We start from the raw sequence: 18,078 nt of genomic DNA on the forward strand, positions 1-18,078 counted from the left end.
TTATGGGACAGAATTAATGCACTCCCTTAAACTCTCCTTCTCCCTTAAGCTCCTATGTAGCACAGAATCTCAAGGCCATCCTGCTAGCCTTTCAGCTTACTCTATCTGAAATGTCCCCTAATTACTCAGTGTTTATTTAGCTCCGTTCTCCGACAAAGCTGACAAATTCAGAATAGACACACATTAATTCCTATATTCTAAAGGTAATATGTTTGGGCTGTAAAGAACTCAAACCCTAAAGTTGGACAATCTACATTAAAATCTCAGATCTACCCCTTGCTAGATAAATTATCTTGGGCAAGTTGTTTAATCTTTTCAAGCTTCAGTGTTCTCTGTTTATCAACTGTAAAATATTATCATTGAAATGGTATTATTCTCCTAAATGTTGGTAGCAATAATATTAACACTACCTATTTCCTATCTTGTTTGAGGGTAAAATGAAATAACTGGTGTAAAGTTTCTATGAGTACAGTATTTTGAATAAATATAACTGCCATATTTCACAAATACTTTTATTTGTTTAGTGCCAAATAGAATAATATTTTAGTTTGTATTATCTCCCCAAATAGCAAAACCAATCAGAAAAAAAAAATGTACCTACTCAGCTCTAGGGAAATTGTTCTATTAATTATGAAATAGTCATTCAATGTAGTAATATTTTTACATTATAATTATAATTAAATTGTATTATTATTAATATATAATTATGCAGTCATTAAAAATCAAATATCCACTGGCTATCCAACAAAAAGCTCAAGATGTGAGCCAAGAAGAAGTGGAGTTCAAGGCTCTTTAACTTATTGTATCAATGTTTTTATAGTCTAAACATAAAACAACATTAATAGTGATTCTACTTAGGTGATAACTTTGTAGGAAATTTTTTGATTCTTCAATATTATTTTCATTTTTCAAATTATTTATTTTATTTAATGAATCTGCATTACTTTCAATTAAAAAATACTAGAAGTATTATTATTTTAAAAGAATTAAACTTGCCCACAAAATGGAGCTTGAAAAGGGCAATTTTTTTATTATTTCCTTAGTCTTCTTTGGTAAACTTACACATCACTTTCCTTCTTTATTCACTGGTACCTAATTAGTGCTAGCATAGATCTAAAATACATCTGCAGATATCATTGGACAAAAAAGCAAACTACATTCATTTATTCAAATAATACAACATACATGAGAAATATGGTAAATATCCCAAAATCTATCATTCATCGTATTGTGTCACCATATGACTAGCAATTGTGTAAACTTGCTTCTCTAATTTACCCTTTCAACTCACTCCTTTGTTAGAATTCTTGCGGACATGAGTTCAAATTGAAGATCACATGTTCACTGCTAATAGTCCTGCAGCTGCTGGTCAGAGTTTCTTTCTCACCTGCCCCTCCAGGTTAGGCAACAAGAGAAGAAAGTTGCATTCTGCAGAGCTTCCAGGGATGTGTGAAACAAAGCTAAAGTTAGCAACTCAAATATAAAATTCTTTTGGAAATTTAGAATAACAATCTATAAAAGGGAGTTGAATTGAAAATATATAATTAAAGACAGTTTTTCAAGGTGTTATTGTTCTTGTTAAAAAATACTGCATTTTTTTAGAAAATTACACATGCCAATGAAAAGATCTGCATTTATTTTAATATGTAAAAAGAGAAATTATTTTATATTCTTTCTTCTTTATAACCACCCATGTAACAAGAACAGTGATAATTCTGTTTATTCTAATAATGTACTTTTGAACTACCCATTTAGCATTTGGCCTCTTGTACCAAACTGTTAGCCATGTTGTGGATGCAAAAGAAGAGTTCTTTTTAAAAAAAATATATTTTTATTGATTTTTTGCAGAGTGGAAGGGAGAGGCATAGAGAGTTAGAAGCATAGATGAGAGAGAAACATTGATCAGCTGCCTCCTGCACAACCCCCACTGGGGATGTGCCTGCAACCAAGGTACATGCCCTTGACTGGAATCAAACCTGGGACCCTTCAGTCCTCAGGCCGATGCTCTATCCACTGAGCCAAACCAGTTAGGGTGCAAAAGAAGAGTTCTTAATGGAAATTGAAAGTTCTACTCCAGTGAACAAACAAACAGATGATAAGAAAATAAAACAGCCTTACTGGTGATATGAAGAAAGACTTAGTGGTCTGGATAAAATATCAAACCAGCCACAAACATACCCTTAAGCAAAGCCTAAACCAAAGAAGGCCCTTACTTCAATTCTGTAAAGCCTGAGAGACATGAGGAAGCTGCAGAAGAAAAGTATGAAGTGAGCTGGAGTTGGTTAATGAGATTTAAGAAAAAAAAAAAAGCCATTTTGCACTAGCCGGTTTGCCTCTGTGGATAGAGTGTTGGCCTGTGGACTAAGGGGTCCTGGGTTCAATTCCGGTCAAGGGCACATGCCTGGATTGTGGGCTCGATCACCAGTAAGGAACGTGCAAGAGGCAGCCAATCAATGATTCTCTCTCATCATTGATGTTTTTCTCTCTCTCCTTCTTCTTACCTCTATGAAATCAATAAAAATATATTTTTTTAGAAAGCCATCTTTATAAACTAAAATTGCAAGATAAAGCAGCAAGTACTGATGTAGCAATGTAGCGGTTGCATCAAGTTATATAGGAGATCTAGCTAAAATAATTAATGAAGTGACTTCACTAAACATCAGAATTTCACTGTAGATGAAAACAGCCTTATCTTGGATGAAGATACCATCTAGGACTTTCATAGGAAGAGAATAGAAGTCAATGCCTGACTTCAAAGCTTCAAAGGACAGGATGACTCTCTTTTCAGGGGTTAATACAACTAGTAATTTTAAATTGTAGCCAATGCTCATTTACCATTTTGAAATTCAATCCTAGGTTCCTTAAGAATCATGCTAAATCTATTCTGCATGTGCTCTATAAATAGCACAAAGCCTGGGTAACAGCACATCTATTTAAAACGTGTTTTACTTAATATTTTAAGCCCAATCTTGGAGCTCTACTACTCAGGAAAAATGATTCCTTTCAAAATATCGCTGCTCATTGACACTGCACCTGGTAACCCAAAAGCTCTGGTGGAGATGTGCAATGAGATTAATGCTGTTTTCATGTCTGCTAACACAACATCCACTCTGCAGCCCATGGATCAAGGTATAATTTCAACTTTTAAATCTTATTATTTAAGATTTACAGTTTGTAAGTCTGTATCTGCCATAAATAGTGATCCCTTGAATGGCTCTGGCAAAGTAAATTGAAAATCTCTGAAGAAGATTCACCATTCTAGATGCCATTAAGAACATTCATTATTCATGGGAAGAAGTTACAGTTTGGAAGAAGTTGATTCTACCCATTATGGATAATTTTGAGAGGTTCAAGACATCAGTGGGAGAAGTTATTGGAAATATGATAAGAAAAAAGAACTAAAATTACAAGTGTAGCCTGAAGATGTGACTGAATTGCTGCAATCCTTTGATAAAACTTGAATGGATGAGGAGTTGCTTTTTATGTATGAGCCAAAAAAATGGTTTCCTGAGATGGAATCTTCTCATGAAAATGTTGTGAGGATTGTTGAAATTGACAAAAAGGATTAAGAATAATTACATAAACTTAGTTGGTACAACAGTGACAAGGTTTGAGAAGACTGACTCCGATTTTGAAAAAAATTCTACTGTGGATGAAATGCTATCAAACAGCAGTGCACACTACAGAAAAATTGTTCATAAAAAAAAAAAACAAATCTATGTGGCAAAGTTTATTGCTGTCTTATTTTTTATTTTTAAAAGACTTTAATATGTTTTTTATTTAATTTTTAGAGAGAAAGGGAAAGGATTAGAGCGATAGAAACATTGATGAGAAACATCATAGATCGGCTGCCTGCTGGGGATCAACTCTGACCCAGGCATGTGCCTTAACAGACATCCATCCAGGGACCTCTTGGTTCATGGGTCGACACTCATCCACAGAGCCACACCGGCCAGGCTGTTGTCTTATTTAAAAAAAATTACCACAGACATGCCAACCTTCAGTAACCACCACTGTGATCAATCAGCTGTCAAGAACTTTGAGGTAAGACTCTCCACCAATAATTTTTTCTCTCACAGAAATAGATGTTCAAGACTACTTATTTTATTTATTTTTTAAATATATTTTTATTGATTTCATAGAGGAAGGGAGAGAGAAAGATAGGATCATCAATGATGAGAGAGATTTATTGATTGGCTGCCTCCTGCTCATGCCCTACTGGGGTTTGAGCCTGAAACCCCAGCATGTGCCCTTGATCAGAATTGAACCCGGGGCCCTTCAATCCATAGGCCGAAGCTCTATCCACTGAGCCAAACCAGCTAAGGTGGACTACTTATTTAATTTTAACGGTAAATTTTTATTGTGTTTAAATCACCATATTGCTTTTTGTTTTCTATTTATGTCATCTGTACTTTGTTCCTTTATCACTTTGACTTCTTTTGGAGTAATTATGTGGGTTTCTTTTAGAATTACATTTTAATCATCATTATTGGCTTGTTAACTATTTATTTAATTTAGTGGTTACTGTAAAGATGACTTACATCATGCATCTTTGATTTATGAGTCTACCTTAAATAATATTATATCACTTTACATATATAACATTGTATAATAATGTTCTTTTATTTTCTTCATTGAGTGACTAGTTATTTACTTGTTTATAGTGGGAGAGTAAGTCCCAAGAAGTTACACCTTCATGAAGAAGCAGATGTCCTCATTTTTTTTTTTATTATGGCCTCTCATTCAAAACAGTTTTAAAATGTTACCTATCATTTTTGTTAATGTTCATTCCTAAATCTATTGTTTCAGAGACTATCATTAATACTTTTAAACTGAAATGAATACATAAGCTCTTCTTTTAAGAAAATTATCAATAATCCAGAAGTTTTTAAATGATAATCAAAGGTCCATTAAGTATTATATAAAATGATAGTGAGATAATTTCCCAATATTAGAGAATTTAGTGTTCTGTAATTATTTTATTTGCATTTTATTCTAGAGACCATATACTTTAATGTCATTGAGAATTTGGAGGTGTGAACTTGATATCCCCAAAGGGACATAGAGATATGCACCTTGTATATATATTGTCTTGCAATTGATGATACCTAAATTACTAAAAAAAAGGAAGACCAACTATTTCAATTCTGTTAACCTCTCCTAAAGAATGAGCATCAGGTTTATAAAACTAGGAAAAACATACTATTTGAATGTTGTTTGCCTGATATGAAAGAAACCGTTTTTGTTAAAATTATGTAAAATTGCAACACTAAATGATGATAATCTCAGGACTTCTCAATACACTTAATAATGCTTCATTTAATAGTCACTGTGTGTGGGCATATTTGCCTATTAAAAACTCCAGACATTGTCATCATTCAGTATCAAGTACATATATTTTGCTTCATCCTGTTCGGTGGTTTCTCAGCTATAGCCTTAAAATTATTGTGCAGAAAGAAATACAGAAAAAGAAACTTTGAATATGCCACAATCCCAGTTAGGAGCTTTGATTTATGTATTTGCAGTAGAGTAGCTAGTTGTAGAAAGGTTGTTAATAGTTGGGGCTAATAGCAATGATTTTTTTATGCATACACTAAATAAATTAACTCAATTCTATACAATATTTGAAAGGTATATAACAAAAGACCAATACACACATGTATAAAGAATTCATATACACAAAAAACAATGTTGAACAAACATAGAAATTGAACAAAGAAGAGAAACTTTACAATAGAAAAATGTAAATTGCATAACTTTATGATGATGGTTCATCAAAGAAATATAAATTAAAATAACAAGTAATATCAGTTTTCCTTCAGATCAATAAAATTTTAAAAGCCATTATCATATATTATCAAATATATGGGAAAATGGTTATTCTCACTTACTGTGATTAAAAATAATTTATTGTGATCTCTTTAAGGCCAAATTGGCATTATAAAGCCAAGTGAGAAATTAAATTCTGCGTTCCTTGGATGTTTTGTGCGGAGGAAAAAATATCAGATACAAGTGAGATGACAACAGAGACTATGAATAAGCTTTTAAATTAAGGTTGACCAACGTTTTGTTAGAATAGAAAAATATTTTAAAAATCAAAGTTAGAGCCTTGGCCATGTGGCTCATTTGCTTGGGCATTGTCCCAAGCACCGAAAAGTTGCTGGTTTGATTCCTGGTCAGGGCACATGCCTGGGTTGTGATTTCAGTCCCCAGTAGGGGACATGCAGGAGGCAGCTGAATCAATGTTTCACATCAATGTTTCCCATCAATGTTTCCCTCTTTCTTCCTCTCTTTCTCAAAACCAATAAAAAAGTATTTTTTTTTAGAACTATAAAAAAATCAAAGTTTGAGCCTGGAGAATTTCTGTTATTGAATGATTTCTAGATATAAATGGTATCCAACAATCGCACTTTGGGCCCAGCTCTGGAAAACTGCTACTGCTGCTGTAGTTAGGTAAATAGTAATAAGAAGGAAGCAAAGGGAATCAGACATTGTTGAGCCTAATGGGCTAGGAAGCTGAATCTGATACTGAGACTGCTTGTTTAAGCAGGAAGCTACAGCTTCACACACACAAGCAATCATAGCATTGCCCCACCAAGGATTATATCCCCTCCTCCCCCCTCCAGATTGTGTAGGGGAACAAAGGGAGATGAGCACATGCACAACAGAAGTCAGGATGGCGCAGGAAAGATGCTTGACCACAGAGGCCTGTCAGTCTAACCTGGGAAAGGGATCATTGGCTGGGGAGTGGGCCCATCAGAAGCCTGTGAAAGCTTGGGAAGTTGACTGGTTATTTTGAAAAAGCTCCAAGTCATAAACCGAAGGGAAGAAAGGAATAGCCCTCTCTCTTTTGCTCGCCCCATTCATTCACTGTCCTCTCGCCCAGGAATACGCTACCATGTGGGTCTAAGTCACCTGGGGCCTGCAAAGGACTAAACTTAAATATGAAACAAAAACTCTGGACACTGGCTGCTATTTTGGCCTTAAAACAAGATTAGCTTTTTCTGCATTGCACATAAATCTTGTCACACCACAATCTCCCCATGTGTGGATGGTTGGAATGCTTTTCTCATCATCCCGTGGAAGGGCCTGATTTCCACCTGCAACACTACCTGGGCTTTTATCCCCCACTCCATCTCTTCCTACAAGATTAGCCTTGCTCATACCACTTAACATGTCTGCACTGCTTTATCCTTTTCTATAAAATGGCAATAATCATAGGACCTTATTCTTATGGTTATTGTAAAGATCAAATGGGACACAAAATACTTCACATAAGGCTTGACATAATGAGCACTAACTACGCGTTACTATTATTGCTGAAAAATGTATAGTATAAACAGAATGTTTCTATAAAAAATAATTTTCATTCATATATAACATTTATGTAGTACATTAAGGAATGTCTGAAAGGATAGGCCCCAAATTGTAAACAGTAGCTAGATATAGAAAGAGGAGAAGGAGTGAAATTACTATTTAACAACATGATTTGCTCGCTTCTGTACAACGAGAATATATTCATATATAATTTGTTTAATTAAGAGAAAAGATTAACCCAGTATTCCTGCATACTCCCACTGCTCTTTCCTTTAAGTTTTCTTATGCCCAGATTGCTTTTGATTGGGTCATGAACCACAGCTCTTATTATGTCCCTTACACTTTGTTTGATAGTTATGTTTATACTTTATTATCCAGTTCTTATCTTTTCATCAATACAATTTTATATATAATTTTGGGCAAGACATTCTTGAAATTACTTATCCTAGGGTGATCAACCAGTTCTGGTTTACCCAGGACTTACCTGGTATTAGCACTGAAAGTTTGGTCACCCTATACCAGTCCCTTCCGTTAGTATCTGCATTTCTAATAGCCTTGGGTCAAGGATGATAGTAATGTTACATTTGCAAAAATACTTTTTTTATATTAAATACATATTCTTCTTTGGAGACAATCTCTATTTCTTCTCTCACTATTTTATAATATATATCATGACACACTCTGCATCAGTTGGCAGCACAGAAAAATATGTGTCTTATTCTCCTCTAGGAGTTCATAAATAAATCCAAGATCTGAAAGTGGGGTATCCTGGCAGATACATTTATAAAATGACTATTTACTGTGTGTTTGTGTGCATGGATTGCAGCTCGAATGACCCTGTGGACCAGTGATAATAATAGAAAGAAGAAAAATGTCCTGCCAAGTAGAAATAATATATTTTGCAAAAATGGCTTTTAAGAAATATTCACTTCTGCCTAATTTACTCAGCTGTAGAATCCTTTGACCCAAATCTGGCCCCCAGAAAGCCAAAAATCTCCATTGGTGTTCCCTGACTGCTTCTAAAGATAAAATGCCAGGTGAAAATGAGGTGATGAGAGAATATATAAGTACATTTTTCAATGAAGAATGCTTGACATCCTGTTTAGTAAGAAGGAGAAATGTGTTGTTCTTATTTTTTTTTAGTTTTCAGTTATGTTCATTCTTTGAATAAATTCTCAATAGTGTTCACTATTTTCTTGACTTGTGCAAGATACTAAAGTTGCAACAATAAAGTATGATTAAAGGGGGATTAAACTGAAGAAAGAAAGAAAGAAAGAAAGAAAGAAAGAAAGAAAGAAAGAAGGAAGGAAGGAAGGAAGGAAGGAAGGAAGGAAGGAAGGAAGGAAGAAAGAAAGAAAGAAAGAAAGAAAGAAAGAAAGAAAGAAAGAAAGAAAGAAAGAGAAGGAAGGAAGAAAGGAAGAAAGAAAGAAAAGAAAAGAAAGATGAAAGAAAAGAAAGAAAGATGAAAGAAAGGAAGAGAAAGAAAGAAAATTTAGGCATAGATACAGACCACAGTATGGTGATTGCCAGAGGGAAGCGGGATGGAGGAGCTGGAAGAGGGCCAAGGTTGGGAAGGGTGTCGGAAAGAGACCTGATTTTGAGTAGTGAGTGCACCATACAACATGCAGATGACATGTTATAGAATTGTACACTTGAAACCTGTATAGTTTTATTAAACAATGTCACCCCAATAACTTTAAAAAAAAGGTATTTAGAAATGTACAAAAAAAAATGGTTCCTGACTCTAAAATACCTAAGGTCTAGTGGGGGAGACAGATTTTTAACAAGAAATGATAATACCTCGTGGCAAGTGTGCAGATATGCCAAAATACAGGCTTTGTTTCACAGCTCATTAGAGGGACACTGAATTTAAACTCCACCTTACCAAGTCTTCAGAACAGAATATTTGGGATAGAAAAGATTTTTAATAATTTTATCAGTCTGGGTTAATGAGGAAAGGGCTCACATAATTATTCAGACTAAGGAGACTAAGATCTCCAACTGGTAAGCTTGACGCCCAGGAGAAGTGATGCTGTAGTTCCAATACAAGTCTGAGTTCAAAGGCAATATATGACCAATGTCCCAGTTCAAAAACAAACAGAGAGGAAAAATATTTTTATCCAATCTTTTAATTATCCTGGTCTTCAATGGATTAGATCAGGGGTCCTCAAACTACGGCCCGCGGGCCACATGAAAATACAAATATTGTATTTGTTCCCGTTTTGTTTTTTTTAATCCAAAATAAGATATGTGCAGTGTGCATAGGAATTTGTTCATAGTTTTTTTTTTAAACTATAGTCCGGCCCTCCAATGGTCTGATTGCCCCTAACCGTTTCTTCCTGCCAGCCTTATCACCCCCTAATCACTCCCCTGCCAGCCTGATCGACGCCTAGCTGCTCCCCTGCCAACCCGATTACCCCCAACTGCCCTACCCTGCTGATCTGGTTGCCCCCAACTGCCCTCCCCTGCTGGCCTGGTCACCCCGCAACTGCCCTCCCCTCCTGGCCATTTTGTGGCTGTGGGAGCTGACATCTTTGAGGGTGGGCAGTCAAATAGCATATCCCCTCCTTATTGGCTGTGGGTGCTGCCATCTTTGAGGGCAGAATGGTCAATTAGCATATTCCCTCCTTATTGGCTGTGGGCACCACCATCTTTGTGATGGTCTGAGTGTCAATTAGCATATTCCCTCTTTATTAGATAGAATACACTGAGTTACCAGATTATTATGAATACCCCATCAGTACTTCATTGAGCCACCTTTTGCCTTCAATACTGCAGCGATTCTTCTTGGCATTGACTCCATGAGATGTTGAAAGGTGATGCAAGGAATCTGACACCATGCCTGATGAATAGCACTGTCCAGTTCTGTGAGATTTGATGGTTGTGGAACCAGCTGCCTGATGGCTCTTTTAACTTTATCCCAGAGATGCTCAATTGGATTAAGACCTGGTGATTGTGGGGGCCACCTAAGCAAGGTAAAGTTTCCCTCATGTTCTTGAAACCACTCCACAATATGAGCACCGTGGCATGGCACATTGTCTTGTTGGAAGAAGCCATCTCCATTGGGATACGACATCAACATGATAGGATGAACTTGATCAGCAACGATGCTTAGGTATGTTGTGCTATTCAGACGTTGTTCCACACAAATTAAAGGGCCCAAATCATGCCAGGAAAACATGCCCCAAACCATAACATTGCCCCCACCAGCTTGAAGGGTTGTACTCATGCATGTGGAGTGCATGCTTTCATGCTGTTTCCGCCAAATTCTCATTCTACCATCTGCATGATGCAACTGGAAACGTGACTCATCGGACCACGTGATTGTTTTCCAATGCGAGACTGTCTAATACTTGTGTTCCTGTGAGAATTGGAAACGTTTTATCTTGGTAACTGCAGACAGTAAAGGTGTTCGAACAGGCCTTCAGCTTCCATATCCGATACAATGCAGTGTACGGCTAATTTGCCTACAAACGTGAGGTGGTCATAATAATCTGGCCACTCATGTTCAAATATATCCACATTCAAAGGCTGTTAAATCATATTGTTTACCCATATCTTCAGAAAAAAATCACTTCTACTGTCGTGGTAAACAACCTGCTTCCCTATTTATAATGGTCTGGCCCTCTAGCAACTTCAACGTGAAATTATAGCTTATTTGCCTACAAACATCAGGTGGTCATAATAACCTGGCCACTCAGTGTGTATACTAGAGGCCCAATGCACGAAATTCATGCAAGAGTAGGCCTTCTTCCCCCTTGCTGCCAACACTGGCTTCCCTCTGGCATGCGGAACCCGGGACCCGGGATTCTCTCTGTTCACCAGGAACCCAGGATCCAGGCATCCCTCTCAGCCATGACTTTATCTGGTAGGTCATCTGGAAAAATGTCCAGAAGGACGTCTGAACTAATTAGCATATTACGCTTTTATTATTATAGATTCCTGGTCCCTGTGTCTAGTAGTTTGATGTACGTCTGGTAGACGTTTCAAGTACCTTTCAAAGATACTACAGGGTAGGGAATTACCACTGGCATATACAGTTAGCTCTAATGACAAACTTATGGGATCTGTATGTAATTCTTGCTAAGAAAATGTTGGATTCATACGCATTAACATTTCAGCATTTCTGCTCTAAGTCTTAACTATGTTTTCTCTACCCTCAAGATCATTTACTTTCTTTATGTGAAAATACAACAGGTAGTTATCAATATTTTTCTATCAGCCAACTTAGTGGTCAATGATTTCTACCATCTGTCATAAAGATTCAATATGAACAGAGTTGCACCCTACTGAGATTCAGACGTGTTGTGGCACTCCAGAAAACCTTATGTTATGGGCCTAGCAGAAATGGAAACTGAGAAGATTGCTCTTCCTGTTTGGAAGAATGGAGATGACTGTTAGAACTATGACAGTAGGGCCACATACGAGATGCCTTCTAGGAACTTCAAGTAAAACTTGAGGTAGAGCCTCTGCAGGGACTGAGGAATCTGGAGCAGTAAAGTTGTGGAGGAAGTACAATAAAATCAATGTATTATTGTCCGAGTTTCAGGCTTGATCCCCAGTAAGGGGCATGCAAGAGGCAGCCGATCAATGATTCTCTCTCCCTCCCCCTCTCCCTTCCTCTCTGAAGTCAATAAAAATATATATTGTTAAAAATCAATGTATTTTTTAAATTTAAATTTTTATTGTATTACATAAGTCAACTTTTCCCATTGACCTCTCCCCACTCGTTCCCACCCCCAGCACATGCCCTCACCCCCCTACTGTCTGTGTCCATTAGTTATGCTTATATGCATGCCTACAAGTCCTTTGGTTGATCACTTACCCCTCCCCCCCTCACTCCCATCCTTCCTGACCTTCCCTCTGAGGTTTGGCAATGCTTCTGTTAGATGCTTCTATCTCTCTGGCTCTATTTTTGTTCATCAGTTTATGTTGTTCATTATATTCCACAAATGAGTGAGATCATGTGATATTTATCTTTCTCTGACTGACTTATTTCGCTTAGCATATGCTCTCCAGGTCTATCCATGCTGTTGTAAATGGTAAGAGTTCTTTCTTTTTCACAGCAGTGTAGTATTCCATTGTGTAGATGTACCAGTTTTTTAATCCACTCACCTGCTGATGGGCACTTAGGCTGTTTCGAAATCTTAGATATTGTAAATTGTGCTTCTAAGAACATAGGGGTGCATATATCCTTTCTGACTGATGTTTCTGATTTCTTGGGATATATTCCTAGAAGTGGGATTACTGGGTCAAATGGGAGTTCTATATTTAATTTTTTTGAGGAAATTCCATACTGTTCTCCACAGTGGCTGTACCAGTCTGCATTCCCACCAGCAGTGCATGAGGGTTCCTTTTTCTCCACATCCTCGCCAGCACTTGTCCTTTGTTGATTTATTGATGATAGGCATTCTGACAAGTGTGAGATAGTACCTCATGGTCAGCTTGATTTGCATCTCTCAGATGATTAGTGACATTGAGCATGTTTTAATATGTCTCTTGGACTTCTGTATGTTTTTCTTCGGAAAGTGTCTATTTAGGTCCTTTGCCCATTTTTTGATTGAATTTTTTATCTTCCTTTTGTTAAGTTGTATGAGTTCCCTGAACATTTGGAGAATAAAACCTTATCAATGTATTATTTAAACAGGGCCAATGGTAGGCAGAATAATAGCCTACTAAAGATAGCCACAACTTTATCCCAGAACCTGTAAATTTGTTACCTTATATGGCAATTGGGACTTTGCAGATATTATCTTGGATTAAACAGGTGGGCCCAATCTAATCACAAGAGTAGTTAAAAGCAGAAGATCATTCCTGCTCTAACCAATCAGAGAGAAATGTTAAGGAAGGAGAGAGATCAAGGAAATGCAAGGTTGCTGTTTTTGAAAATAAAAGAAGGGCTTATTAGCAAAAGAATGTGAGGAGCCTCTAGAACAGCGGTTCTCAACCTGTGCGTCGCGACCCCTAACATAAGACATTTGTATTGTTTAGGCCTCTGAGTTCATGGTATTTTGTTACACCAGCAGAAATAGATAGATAGATAGATAGATAGATAGATAGATAGATAGATAGATAGATAGATAGATAGATGATAGATAGATAATAGATAGATAGATAGATAGATAGATAGATAGATAGATAGATAGATAGATAGAAAAACTAATGTGATGTCTTTAACCAAAAAGAAAATACAATGTATTTTATGCCAAACTTCTCATGGACTTAAACTGATGTCATGAACAAAGAGAACTGCCTTCGGGTGGTGGTTCTGAATCCAAGAATGACACTGAATTAGTCATATGGGCCAGGGAATAGAGGCAGGAAGCGCCATGGTAGGCCCCACACTGGGAGCACTGTTATCCTCTCTGCCTGACTAACATATGTCCTGCTTGGTGTAAATTCTTTTTATCCAGGGGTATCATGGGTGCTTTTGGAATTGCACTTCATGTATATACCCTAAATATAATGACACTGTCTCAGCCCTGGAATGCTTTGGGTCAGCTTCAGCTGACTGGCCAGATTTGAGCTGTCTGATTTGGTGCCTCAGGCCAAGTAAAAAGCTTAAAACCTAAGCAGAAAGTCACCTAGCTTTCTAAAGTTCTTTATGGTTAACAGGATTTGTTTTAACTTGAAAAATCCAGGACCCCAAAGGGCATAACTGAGGCTGCTAATACATGGTGGTCTCACCTTGCTACCTGGGATCCTATTAGTTAGTAATAATCCTCCTGTAAAGAAACCCAGGCCATGGCCAAGGGGGTGGACTGTTCAGAGAGTTAAAATAGTTGCCGTGAGGCTACTATCTTTAAAAGGTCCAACATTGGCTCTTGCTGGCATCTGAGCTTTTGGCACTTAAACCATTTTCTAATTGGTAAGAGCAGGAGAAGCTCAATGTACCTAGATTGTTTGTACAATGTGGTTTGTGCTAACATCTGTTTTCCTTCTAGGAGTCTGAAATTTTATCATGTGCTAGGCCAGCTCCCAATAAAATTTTGGGGTAGTGACTCTCTAATAAATTTTCCTGGGAACAAACATTGCGCACATATTAATTTTTTTTCTCATGCTGGAGAAAGAGTAAACTCAAAATACTCCATTGCTGAAAGGATGGAAAATCAGGACCTGATCATAAATTTCTTCAAACTCCACCTTTGTCTTTTTTTCTCCATTGATCTGTTGTGTTTCCTTTATTGTAATAAACTTTAGCCAAGAGTAAAACTATAGGCTGAGTCCACTAAGCCCTTCCATCAAATCCTGAATGAGTGGGTGATCTTGAGGACCCATTATGATTAGCATATACATATATGTGTGTGCATGCATAATCAAACTGAATTAAATCATGTATGTAAACTACTATATATAGTTGATCACTTTGTCAGAGCCTTTCAGACACTAATATTCACTAATACATTAGGTCACTGAATGGCATCTTTGACTAACACCATGTAGACAAGTTTAGTTTTTCAATAAGTTTTATTTTTGGTGAGAAGAATAATTTGAAAAATTATTTAAGTGATATAATGAATACAGGTTAGGCACTTACAAGATGCCATGCACTGTGCTACATAGTCTGGGAAGGTGGAAAAAATCATTTAAGACTATCCTATATAATAAAAAAGAAACATGGTAATTAACTGTAACTTTGCTACCCTTCCCATTGGCTAATCAGCAAGATATGCAAATTAACTGCCAACCAAGATGGCGGCCGGCAGCCAGGCAGCTGAAGTGAACAGGAGGCTTGCTTGCTCCAGTGATGGAGGAAACCAAGGTTCCCCGCCTGCCACTGCGTGTCTCTGAGCTTGCACTCTAAGAAACAATGTTGCAAATATAGAAGCTAAACAATCCCCATGCTTTCAGCCAGCCAGCTGAGCTGGAGTTGCAACAGAGTTTCAATTATAGAACCCAGACAAATCAGATCCCTGCTTTCAGCAGCCGAGGTCTCAGAGCTGGAGCCAAGCCTCAGAGCTAAAGCTGGCTCTCAGTTCCAGTGACAGCCATAGAAGGTAAATAAATCCCAGAATAAAAAAGAAAAAAAGGAGAGGTTGGGAGCTTCAGTCACCCACCAGCCTGAAAACGGCCCTCAGCCCCTCACCAATACTGGCCAGGCACCCCAGTAGGGACACCCACCCTGAAGGGGTTGTGACCAGCTGCAAACAGCCATCATCCCCTCATCCAGGCTGACCAGGTGCCCAAGCAGGACTCCCACCCTGATCCAGGACACCCTTCAGGGCAAACCAGCTGGCCTCCACCCATGCACCAGGCCTCTATCCTATATAGTAAAAGGGTAATATGCCTCCCAGCACCAGGATCAGCAGAGCCACAAGGCCTCCCGAACCTGGGATCAGCAGAGCAGCGAGGCCTCCCAGCACAGGGATCAGTTGAGCAGCGAGGCCTCACTGCCCCTGTGCCAAGCGGAGCCGCGAGGCCTCCCAGCACTGGGATCAGAGGAGCCACAAGGCACCCTGGTCCCTGGAGCAGCATGATAGGGAGCAGCACCCAAACCCCCTGATCACCCTGCAGATCTGTGTGTGACAGGGGCAGGGCCACAACCTCCCTATCTGCCCTGCTCTGTTCATGACAGGGGAAGGCGCCCCAACCCCCTGATCGGCTCTCTCTGTGCCTGATAGGGGGGAGCTCCCCAACCCCCTGATCGGCCCTGTTCTGTGTGTGACAGGGTGCAGTGCCCCAACTCCCCCATAGGCCCTGCTCGGTGTGTGACAGGGTAGAACCACAACCTCCCCATTGGCCCTGCCCTGATGTGACAGGGGGGAGTGCCCCAAACCCCTGATCAGCCCTGCTCTGTGGGTGATAGGGGGCAGTGCCCCAACCCCCCTGATCTGCCCTGCTCTGTGTGTGACAGGGGGTGGTGCCACAACCTCCCCATCGACCCTGCCTTGATTGTGACAGGGGGCGGCAGTCCAACCCCCCAATCGGCCCTACCCTGGGCATGACTGGGGGTGGCATCGCAACCTCCTGATCCGCCCTGCTCTGTGCATGACAGGGGGTGGTGCCCCAACTCCCCAATTGGCCCTGCTCTGAGCCCGACCAGGGGCTGCACCTAGGGATTGGGCCTGCCCTCTGCCACCCAGGAGCGGGTCTAAGCCAGCAGGTCGTTATCCCCCGAGGGGTCCCAGACTGTGAGACGGCACAAGTGGGGCTGAGGGACCCCCCCCCACCCCCCCCCGCCACCAGTGCACAAATTTTTGTGCACCGGGCCTCTAGTTATAAATAATTGAATAGCTGAAATAGAGGTATATATGTACACATGTATAAAGATAGTGGATTTAAATCATGTTGACATTTAAATTCTATCTAAAAATCATAGAGAGAAGGAAAAAAATATATAAACAGTACAGATAACATACATCTTTGCATTCAGTGAACATTTGCCTTCAGGTACAAGTAAGATGACATGGATCTGCTCTTTCTAAGTTGTTCTCTCTACTCATGGTCCCTTATGGTACAAACATCTAACCCTGCTGAATATCATTTTATGATTTACATATAAATCATAGCCCCTAAACATAAACCAGCTTCTTCAGCTGGTGCCCAAATAAAGCAATTCTGTCAGGGTAAATTTTATCTCTATGTTATTGTCTCCATATACTAGTATGATGACATATAAACTTACTGTTCAATACATGTCTGTAAAAACCCATCCCTCACAGGGCCCTTGAATTCCTACAACTTCCTTTCTGGTTGCCAGACACCAGTGCTTAAAACATCCTGAATAACAACTGAAGTGTTAATATGTTTCATAATGGAAAGTGTGGTCAGAGGTCAGTTGAAGTTTAGATAATATGAAGAGTTGCTGTTGCTGTATTGATCAGCAAAGGTCATTGTGGAGTATAAGGCTAGCATGAACTCTAGCTTATTAGCTTAGGTGTTGTTTTATCTCTCAAGTGTAATGTACAACTTATATTTTAAATAAACTTGTTTTATCTTTTAACCACTACTTTACTTAAAATGTTTATGAGGCTACCATGTGTAATAATAATTTCTTTGTAGATAGCAAATTGTATTAGACATTAATACTATTAATAATTAGTTCTAGTATTGTTATTATTATTATCTCTACAGCACTTTATTCCCACAGTGTGTGTGGCATGGTTAGACTCTGCCAGACTCACCTTCGGCCTTGTTATTGGGAAGTTATGTATGGATGAAGGCAGAATTCCTGTCTGTCTATACCCTGCACTTCATACATTATTTCCCAGTAGGACCCCAGTTACCCCCATAACTATTATCTCAGTTTATTCTAAACATCATCTAATATCAGTGATTTTTTCCTTCAGTATAAAACTTTAGTCTTTTTACTGATTTGATGCAAATCACCTTGAGTGTTATAGTGATTTACACCTGAGCAAGGGAAGATATGAGAGGTGGTCTTGAAATTGATGACAAAAATAAGAGCTGTGAGTACCTGGAGGTAGGTATACTCTGACTTTGCTGAAGGAGGAACTGGAAGGAGAGGACAAATGTGGGGCCTATACAAACTCTTTTCTCTTGCTTTACATTTACTAAGAGTTTTCTTGCTTAAAAACAAATGCAGTTTGACTTTTCAATGGCTGCAACTTTAAAATGCCCCAGAAAGATAGCCTGTAATAAAATAGTAAATGTCATGAAGATGATGGATTGATGAGGAGCCCTGAATCCAAATGTTACCAGATTCCATTTAGGTGAAATGATTCACAGTCAGGATTACCAGACTGTAACAGGTGGCTACTTTGAAGTACAGATGCTAAATGTCATACCTGCAGATGGTTC

The 18,078-nt window shown here is 38.7% G+C and overlaps 1 pseudogene; it reads left to right on the top strand.

Annotated features, from left to right (window-relative positions):
* Positions 1-2,993: 2,993 nt before the first annotated feature.
* The window catches only part of LOC118669391, a 46,467-nt pseudogene continuing 31,382 nt past the window's right edge, over positions 2,994-18,078 (top strand).

Source organism: Myotis myotis, unplaced genomic scaffold (assembly GCF_014108235.1).
Source record: "Myotis myotis isolate mMyoMyo1 unplaced genomic scaffold, mMyoMyo1.p scaffold_m19_p_14, whole genome shotgun sequence".
Taxonomy (NCBI): Eukaryota; Metazoa; Chordata; class Mammalia; order Chiroptera; family Vespertilionidae; genus Myotis; species Myotis myotis.